At 34.8% G+C, this 10,863-nt stretch overlaps 1 long non-coding RNA gene across 1 annotated transcript in view; it reads right to left on the reverse strand.

Annotated features, from left to right (window-relative positions):
* The window catches only part of LOC107667843 (uncharacterized), a 94,512-nt gene that overhangs the window by 39,136 nt on the left and 44,513 nt on the right, over nt 1–10,863 (reverse strand). The window contains exon 2 of the long non-coding RNA XR_001631823.1: nt 6,160–6,224. This is a non-coding gene — a long non-coding RNA (uncharacterized LOC107667843). The remainder of the gene's footprint in view (nt 1–6,159; nt 6,225–10,863) is intronic.

The raw sequence follows: 10,863 nt of genomic DNA on the forward strand, positions 1-10,863 counted from the left end.
ACATGCATTCACATATTCATGCTTATTTCGTGCTGCAAATATTAAAGAAGAAAATATAATTGATTAATATGCAGCTTGAACTGAGGCGAATTCTCAGTACAAATTAAAGTGCGTAAAAAGACGTGTGTTGTTTGTATTTTATCATAAAATTGACAGAAGGCTGAGACTTTGTAGTAACAAAGCGCAAAGCTGCGATTATTGGGTGGCTTGCGTGGGTTAAGTTAACTGAGTTGGAGCCCATAACATTTATTACACATTTTTTGCATATGGGCCCGGGGCTGACTCGCTACGCCACTGAATAAGACTGATGTACCCGCGCTGTAAAGTTTTACTCGTGTTTAACAGAAATAAATAGCCTATGGATTTCCCCTCAGGCTTCCTTAAAACGTTTGTAGTTTGTGGTTTATTATCTTATTAATTAAGACACATCAGCCATAAAATAGTACAATGGCAAATTCGCATATATTAAACATCTAGGCTACCTTGCATTGACAAAATGAATAAGATGGATATAGCCGTTGTAACCCAAATAAATAAGATCTTTTCCCTTATTTAAAACGAATGCTTAGTTTGTGGTTCATTGTTATTTTTTTAATGAAAACCCAGCAACAAAGACACTCACTTATAGGCTATTAAACGAATAAATGATAGTTTTATTAACAAAAGTTGCGCTTTGGATCCACCATCATATAGTGTCAGTCTTCTCGCATCACTCTTGTCACGTGACCCCCCCGTTTTATTTCTCAGCCCCCCCAGCTCAAAATACGTTCCCGCGGCTATGGAGTCAACCAAGCCTACCTAAAACGGCTCGTTCTAACATGCCCCCGCATGTCTACATCACGATGTGGGAAGATTTGCATAACGCCGCCCAAATGTTCACACAAAGAAAGAAGGCGTAACTTTTGAGTAGTGTAGAGTAGCACTTGTTGTTTGTCATTTCTCCGATCACAAATGCAGACATGGTTTTATGTTTACGCGGTGCGATGCAACGCAACGCGAAAAAAAAAAAACAGTATAAGTCATTATAATCAGTAATTATGTCCCCCTGGATGCAACAAATGCCTCGTTTATAATGGTGTTTAATGTTTTTGTCTCGTCGCTCCGGCCGCCACGCCATCACAGTATGGTAAGGGGCGTAACATTTCCGTCACATGCTTGAGGTATTCGGCCAATCACAACGCACTGGATAGGTGACCAATCAGAGCACACCTCGCTTTTCAGACCGATGAGCTTTGTAAAAATCGACGCGTTTCAGAAAGGCGGGTCATAGAGGAGAAACAATAATGTACAGTATGTGGAAAATAATGTGTTTTTTTAACCTTAAACCGCATAAACACATTTCATTACACCAAATACACAAAATAATGTTCTTTTTAGCAACATCATATGACCCCTTTAAAGATTAAGCACACATAGCCTTACACAAACTGTTAAGCAAGTACACTTTTATCCCATAATCAAGGCCACATACAGAGCTTTTAAGGACAATAGAAGCATTATTACTTCAAAGCAATATTTTATTTAATATTTATAGTTATAGATAGTTAATATCTCTAAACATACCTGTACTACATTTGACATCTTTTCATGACAACCACGATAGTTTGTAAACACTGTCCTTTTTATTGAGAGCCGTCAACGTATCCTGGACAATGCCGGCGTTTTCTCACCATGAAAAAATGGCATGAAGAGTCGAGTAGACAGACAGCAGAATGAAATAATAAATAAGTGGCAGGACCTTTTGTCGCTTCTCTCCAAAAAGACACATTATCTGTCTGGGTTTGTGTGGATCTGTGAAAAGCTAAGAGGCTTTCCTCCAGCTCTCCCACCCTGGCAGCACAAAGGAAAGACGCTTGCAGAGAATTACAGCAAACGCCGGGGGGATATTTTCACTGTGACATGCCACTGACCTCATGGCATCTGATCAGAGCCTGATCCTTCCCCTTTAAGATGCCTCAGAGCATTGTGGGTAACCTGAGGGGCCAGAGTTTGCTGTGGCAGCGGCGCAGTAGGGCTCGCAGAGAACATAAAATAGCAGGTAAATCCATGTATTCCCTTGTGAAATGGATGCCGGTACAAGGAGCGAAAAATAAAACCCCATTTGATTAGGGAGGCTGAACTACCTCATTGTAAGAGGGATTATCTCAGCATGAATTTATTATCTATGATGAAATTTACAATAATAACAGTCAATTTGAGAACAAACCAGCATATGGGATTAAGAGCTTTTAACACAAACACAGTAACACTTGAGTGTTAGTAATGGTCTGCGTACCTTGGTTAATACGGGGATAAGAGAGAACATTCTTGTTTAACACAGTGTTCCAGCCCTGAATACATTTACATAGAGCAGACCAAAATGCAGGTGCTGCCACTGACATGTAAATGTATAAGGCGAAGAGTTTGAACCAATTTTTATAACAACTACAATATAAAATGAAGCCACATTTTAAATCTGCATAAACAAATGCAATGCTAACAACAAACGGTTGACAAATTTCAGCTAATGCCATTGATTTTTGGCATTTAAATATTTAGAATCAGAACAAAAATTTAGTTTTCCTTTTTCTCTTGACATTTACCATTTAGTGCTTATTGTAGTAAGTAATATTCAAATGATGTCTTTAGTGACAGATTTTCAAAAGCATTGTTTGAGGGACTGATTCAAGAACATGAGGTTTTTATAAAAGATGACCACTGGAGACTCTCCGTATTAAAGCTCTGCCAGCAACAAATCTGCCTAGAAACAATAGACCATGATAAACAAGGTGCTTATATGTTTGTCACAATGAGTAGTGTATTTACTGCTTTTGTTGCAGTTTTGCTCACGTAAGCAGTTCGGATGCAGTCCATATGTGCCTTTACGCTGTGCTCCCATATACATATATATATACATATATACATTAGAATTATATAATTTGTATGTGATTATTACATATTTAAACATAAATCAATATATATGTTTATGTAATATGTGATTATTTAATATTTAAATATAAATCAACATGTATGATTAGAATGTGTGTGTGTAATATCTTTATAATTATTTAATTACATATCTATACACAAAATATTTATAATACACTGAAAAAAAATGATACTACATTTTTTGGTAAGTGGCTGCAAACAATTTATTTTAGCTACATTTAATAAAAAAAATATGTTGAAAGTTAGTCAACTAAATTTGTTTATTTAAATGTAGCTAAAATAAATTGATTGCAACCACTTACCTTATAAAAAATTAGTAAATTCAATGAATCATTTTTTTTTCAGTGTATGTACTACTACTATTTTCAAAAATGTATGGTTTCGCTTAATTTTGATGGTCCCTTTAACACATTCTGTTGACTGTAAGTAACGTTGCACCAACATATCTACTAACTCTCATTAGAGTGTTAGTCGATTATTAGTAGACTGCTACAGTTAGGATTAGAATAAGTTGACATGTACCTGCAAAGCTGCTAATAGTCAGTAGAATGCCTGTTGGCAGACCCTCAAAATAAAGAGTTAGCAGATATTAAGCTCTAATGAGATTTGTTTGACATGTAGGTGCAATGTCACTTATTGTCAACAGAATGTTCAAAAAGGACCATCAAAATGAAGTTACCAAATATATATATAGTAGCTGATATCCCAGCATCCTCTCTGACAGAGCGACTCAAAGTGTTTCCTCTATTTTTCCTTATCTACCGATGCACAATGGCTTGGATTAGTCTCAGGGTTGACTTTCTCCAATGTCTATCAGCCATCAGCTTCAGGTTTTTCCAATCAATCGTACGAGCCCCGCATGTCAGAACATGATGTAACATGCTCAGTGAAGCCAAACACAGCTCAGGTGGCAGGCAGGAGATGTTTCTTGTGAGGTGGGGCATGGAAATATTAAGTGTCAGTATGAAATGATAACATAGATTCTGTGGATAATCATCGCCTCAGCGTAATGTATTACAAACATGTGCGTTCTTGTCTCGTTGTATCATTTTATGACCCCTTGTGTTTGCGAACATGAGAGAGCCCAAGGCCGATGAGAACAGAGAATGTGATTTGGAGTTGCTGTGAATGCGCATTTGCTTTATTGCGCTTAAATAAATAACCTTTGGCCCAGTGGCATAATTCATCTTAATTTTCTGACGTAAATAAGGAGCGAGATGGTGGTGGGAGAGAAATTCATTTGTGTTTTGCCTTTGAGCAAACGCCTGTGCATTTTTCATCTGATCTCTTATTGAAGTCTAATTATGTGTGTCTGCGCCAAAGTGTGTATGTGTGTCCATGAAGTCACATCTGCTTGTCTTTTTCTGTTTGCTAGTGTCACACTAGCAAACAACACACTGTTTAAAAATTAACATCGGGCAAAAAAGAATGTTTGAAGAATTTCTTACTCTGTCATGAAGTCCAATATAGAGTCTTGAGCTGACACAGGGAATAAATGACATATCTAAATAAACCTGCACGCTCTTTTTGTCAGCTTGTCATAGACTTCATAACACAGCAGAAGCATGTTTCAGATCTCTGTAATATAAAATAGTGTTGCATTGCTCACTGCAAAGAAATACGCAAACTAAGTATATAACCCACTGTCCTCTGTTTATAATGGAACATGAATATCTTCAGATCGCTGCAAACATGAGTAAATTAATTTGTTTAGTTTATAATAGATTGAGTCTAAGGAGATGAGGACGACAATAAGCAATGAGAATTCAGGAAGCTTTGAAGTTAAATGTCAAGATATTCAAGAAAAAATAAAAGTTTTTATCGATTGGAAATAATTGAAACACTTAAAACGATTGTTACATACCATAACGGAGCCGGACTGAATGTGAGTTTGTAAATGAAATTAAAACACTACACAAGTCTGCACAGCCAAAGAGGCTCACTGAATAATAATACCAAGAATGTGCATTAAGAAAAAAAGCAAACATGTATTTAGCTAGAGACAAAAAAAGCAGGAAAATCTGACTTATTCACTTATATCACTTATTATTATAAAAAAAGAAGAAAACAAAATAAGAAAACATTTTAACTATTTAAAAGATATATCATATATTGTAGTAATACATACTATTGTCCTGTAAAAATAAAAAAGCAGCATTTAATAATAAAATAATATAATATATAATAAATATAATATAATATAATATAATATAATATAATATAATTGTTATTATTAAAGTACCTGCCAAAAGTTTGGAAACATTACAATTATTTGATTTTGAAATAAATCTCTTCTGCTTATCAAGGCTGCATTTTTTGATCAAAATAAAGTAAAAAACAGCAATATTGTGAAATATTATTACAAAAAAATATTTTAATATATTATAAAATGTAATTTATTCCTGTGATGCAAAGCAGAATTTTCTGCATGATTACTCCAGTTTTCAGTGTCACATGGTCTTTCAGAAATCCTTACAATTTGATTTGATGCTCAAGAAACAAAAATGATTTGTTATCAATGTTGAAAACAGATGTGCTGCTTCATATTTTGTGTGGAAATGGTGATACATTTTATTTTTCAGGATTTTTATCTTTGATAAATAGAAAGTTCAATGAACAGCATTTATTTGCATATATCATATATATATATTTATTAAATTTGTTGAAGCATTCATTAAATAGCAATCTTTTGAAACATTTTAAGTGTCTTCGCGCTTCACTCACTTTTCATCACTATAATTTATGATGAATAAAATTGTTAGTTTCTCTCTCATTTTCTAAAATCTTACCATAAATGTTTGAGTCGTATCATTGTTTCCACAAAAATGTTAAGCAGCTAAAACTTTTATTATTATTATTATTATTATTGTTATTATTATTTCATTTTTAATACTGATCTGCATGATTCAGGTGGGTCATGATTTTAGACCGAGAAAAAAAAAATCTGGATTATTCTGGAAGAATCACATCCATGAAAGTGTGTCTATTTTAGTTATTTTAAAGGATGAATTTGTCTTAATTTAATATTCATCTCCAACCATGAGAAATATTGTTTTGAAAAAGTGTTCAATCCCCCCTCCTACTAAATATAGTCATCTTGTATCTTCTTTTTCAGGCCGGATAGAAGCAGCTATCAAAAAAGTATTAAGACAGTACAGCATATATATTCCACCTCAAGTCCCCACAGGCCGTATCAGCCTTAGTTCACACAGACATAATGGGGTAACTTACCACATAAAAACAGAACAGTTTGTCATGGTCAGCCTAGAGGCAGGAGAAGAGGCAATGTCCATGACCTACAAGGGAAACACAAAAAAAAAGGATTAAGAACAACACCCTGTGTTGAACTATATCTGAATTCACTTCATTAACACTAGAAGGTCAAAAAATACATTGTTAACAACTTGTCATTTGACTGGGATGAAGCCAAAGATTGTGTGTAAAGCTTGGTGAGCTGTGCTTCACTCATTATATGAGATGTGAAATGTTCTCAGTATAGAAAAAAAAGTTCCATGTGTTTACTTGGAATCGATAAAACTAAACAATGGAATTGCATCTTACAGCCACTACACTCCAAACAGTTAGTCAAAGGTAAACTAACTTTAAGATGAAAAAAAAAAAAAAAAAATAATAATAATAATAATAAAAAAATCAGTAAATGTTTTTGGAATAAACTAGTAAAATCTTTAATAAAGTCATGAAACCATTTTTAATTTTTTTGTCAAATGTCCTATAATGATCCAAAATGAATAAAATGTACTCAAGCAGCACACTGTTGCTATGGTTACCTTCTCAAGTGAACGATTTTCTGTTCATGAGCGTCTATTTACCATTGGTAAAAAACATCTTATAGAAGAAATCATACAATAGTTGGTAAGAAACAAGCTGCCATGTTCCGTTCAGAAAAAAAAAAAAAAAAATCTATTCAAATATTCATAATGTCAACAGCAACTGCAGCTCATAAACTTTAAGTGTATATTTAAGTATTTGTAAAGCCTCAGTAATAATGCCTCAATTTAAGTCAGCCACCACAACCCATTTCACATTAAAATAACCGCCAAATGTTATCTCCACACTGCTGCTTATGCCCTAGTTTTACATTATCAACATTGCTATGTCAGGTACATATTCTTCAGGCATTTATCAGAAATGAAATCCGCATCTCTCATTAAAGTTGAACCGTTTTAAGCATCTGACAGATCTCCTTTTGAGCTACTTTCCCATGATAGCAGATGGCAACCTTGTTCTTTATATGCATTTCTTAGACATAAGATTGTCTCTTTGGTTATATTTGAAATATACCAATAAAGTGAGCTGTAGGTAAGACTGAAAAAAGAAGGAAGACTATTCTCTCTATAAAAAGCATATATTATGATGGCAGAGCTACTTAAATAGACTGAAGTGATGCCTTGTGACGCCTCACATTTCATTCAGGAGGAATCTATTTGACACTGAGAACAGTTTTTAACTTTGTGTCTTTCGAAGACTGAGGCTGGCAGTGAGTGACTGCAATATAAGAATGATTTGGGTATTAGAACACATGGAATTGGTGAGTAGGCTCCTCTGTGTGTTAAAAAGGGAGAGGGCAAAGCAAGTTGAAGGACAGCGAGAGATGGAAAGACAGATGTTTTCGAGCTTATGATGAGCGATGAGACTAGGTTGGAGACTGAGTTGCGCAATATTCTGGTACAAAAAAGATACTGCAGCACTACAGATTTGAAACAGCTGTGCAACTGATAAAAGAAACTACACTTTATATAAAGAATGTTTAAGCATAATTGAGTCTTTTTGCAGGTTACATTGATACATCAAGTGGCAATAAGTGTCTTGATATGGGAGTCATTTATTCAAGTGAACTTTTCAAAAACATTGATTCATTCACTGACTTTCACAAGACTCACTCTCTTTATGAGTGAGTCATTGAATCAGTCACTGAAGCAATTCGTTCAAACACACTGATTCATTCTCTGGTTTCTTTCCTAAATCTAAATCTGTATTTAAATACAAGTTATTTAATATTAACTTTTAGTTTATCCTTTACATGAACATAAATATAGAACATTTGTCTTGTTCAATTACGATAATATTCATCTATATCTGGTGAATATATTTGGAAACACAACTTCACAGTATGCTTCATGATGGTATTTTGTTCAGTTTTATACCCCTACTAAATAGATAAAGTTAGTAATTATATGACCCTGCATCCCACATATATTCAGTAGTTTATTTACAGTACCATCTGTTCAGAATCACGATATCAATTGCAAAGTATTATAGTAGTTACTGTACTGAAGCCGAAAACTCTGGTATTGGGCCAACCCTAAATTAATGAACTGTATCTGTGTTTGCATGTGTATTTAGCTTTTCTGTTTTCAGTTAACAGGAGTGAAAATTTGTCATTATGTAACATTAGTTGCCATGTCCTCCTCTCGTTTCCATAAGCTGCACAGAGTTGCAAGTCATTAATGGCTTCATTCCATCAGTCTTGATTTCTCTCCTTCACCTCCTCATCTGGCCTTTCCTTATGTTCTTTCTCTTTTCCTCCTACACACACATACAGAGTCCACAAGAAACCACTACATCTTAGTTAAGTGGCACCAAAATAGGTTAGTTGTGCTCAAGGAAATAAAATCGAACTCACCCTCTCTCTATACTTTGATACAACCTTGTTAGAAACTCAAATTATCACTTGCATACCTGAACTGTGTGTATGTGTTAGGGGTCTTTGACTATTCATCACACTGTTGGACTTGCTAGAAACAGCAAAAATGAGTTGCTGTGCAAGTCCTAGTATTTTTTTTTCAAGTATTCATCCATATTTGTCTGTTAGGTATGTTGCATGTGTACATAGGGTCATGCCCTTAAACCAGGCTTTTTCAAAAGCATATAAATGAACTGGGGAATTTCTCCAGTGAGCTTGAAGCCCATATTGTAGATGAAGCTTTAAAGTTTATATGTGCTTTTGCTTCTCTGCACTAGTCCCTCACTTGACACTCTACCAGGACATACACCATGTAGCCTAACTGAACTTGACTGGACTGGACTGGACTGAACTCTTTTGCTTTGCTCTTCAATTACACTCTCTCAGCTCCTTGTTGCTTCTATCTACATACCAAGATACTTTTATATATATTCAGCCTATTAAATAGTTACAAAACATTTTACTTGTTTCAAATAAATCCAGTTTTTGGAACTTTCTATTTATCAAAAAATCCTAAATAATAATAATAAAGCATAAGAGTTTCCACAAAATATTAAGCAGCACAAGATAAATGTTTTCTGTGCACCAAATTAGCATATTATAATTATTTCTGAAGGATCATGTGATACTGAAATTCAGCTTTATCATCACAGGAATAAATTACATTTTAAAATACATTTAAAAAGCAAACTTTCTATGGTTTGTTAATTTTTTTTTAGTTTGTAAAAATAAAGTAGGTTACTATCTGTGTGTAATTTGGAAATTTCCCCTTACCAAACTATTAAAGCCTTACAAAGCCTAGAGGAAACTTGAAGCTAGAATTTGCCTCTTATTGCCAGAGATAGTCATGTTTCACAGTCTCGCTCTGAAGCTAGACTTCACGTCTCCAAAACAGAATTATGTATCCCCGGGGTCCAAAAATAAACCTGATGCTCTGTTTGGCTTTTGTCACCCTGCTCACATCCCTTTCGTTGCTAATCAGAAAAAGTCAATACTCTATCAAGCTTTGCCTGAGAAATCTGAGATGGACACAGTGGCAGAGCTCCTGCACGCTCCTCACCTCCGGTCTCAGGAGCTATAAAGCAGAATGATTTATGATATTTATTCTCATAAAAGTCCCACACGCTGTCTAAAAGCCTCGGATCAGCTCGCTAGAAAACGCAGCTGACGTTGAAGCAGCAGTAAGTAAACATGAGGCACCACGAGGCGACAGCTAGCATTAGCATTAAGCTCTACCAACCGCCATCGATCAGTTCCGGAGACGCAAATCAGGATGCAAATTTCCAGTTAAACCTCAGGAGCAGTCGACATCAAAGCAGCACTCAAATGCACCATGCGTGCCAGACTGCTGATGAAGATAATGGGTGAATGAACGCCATTGGCTTAGGCTGGAAAACAACAGGAGCCATCAACTCGGCATTAATACCGATCAACTTCTGCTTGCATTCTTTTCCCACTTGTGGTTAAATGAGCACATGAACCTGCTGTGGTTTCAAATACAGAACACTGCCAATAGGAGAACACTGTCAAAATAGGAGCTCTGGCAGAACAACATTTTAATACATCACACTCATCTCCAGTGACATTTGTGCAAGTCTCAGACGTGATGTAGATTACTGTACCGTTCGCAGCTAAAAGACTCTTATAAGTGATAATGGAGAGGACAGTTAGTTTACAGACACATTAGCACTCTGGAAACAATTCTCAAATCAGCAAATGCATCCACAAAAGCTAACAATTGAAAACAGAAAGGTTTCTTGTCTGCTGAGACCCGTAAAACATCAATTTTAAATACACAGCTGTGAAAGCGCTAAACAGTTATTATAGTGCAAAAACCTGCATCCAATTCAGTTCTCAACATTTTCTAAGGCTTCTGAAACTAGGAGTATTAAGAGTCAAATAATTAATTGCAATTCATTTTGTGATTCCTGACATCTCTTGATATATATATATATATATATATATATATATATATTCATTTTGTGATCTCTTGATATATATATATATATATATATATATATATATATACAGTGGGTACGGAAAGTACGGAAAGTATCTTACATTTTTCACTCTTTGTTATATTGCAGCCATTTGCTAAAATCATTGAAGTTAATTTTTTTTCCTCATTAATGTACACACAGCACCCCATATTGACAGAAAAACACAGAATTGTTGACATTTTTGCAGATTTATTAAAAAAGAAAAACTGAAATATCACATGGTCCTAAGTA

Source organism: Sinocyclocheilus anshuiensis, unplaced genomic scaffold (genome assembly GCF_001515605.1).
Source record: "Sinocyclocheilus anshuiensis isolate Anshui unplaced genomic scaffold, SAMN03320099.WGS_v1.1 scaffold2185, whole genome shotgun sequence".
NCBI classification, from domain to species: domain Eukaryota; kingdom Metazoa; phylum Chordata; class Actinopteri; order Cypriniformes; family Cyprinidae; genus Sinocyclocheilus; species Sinocyclocheilus anshuiensis.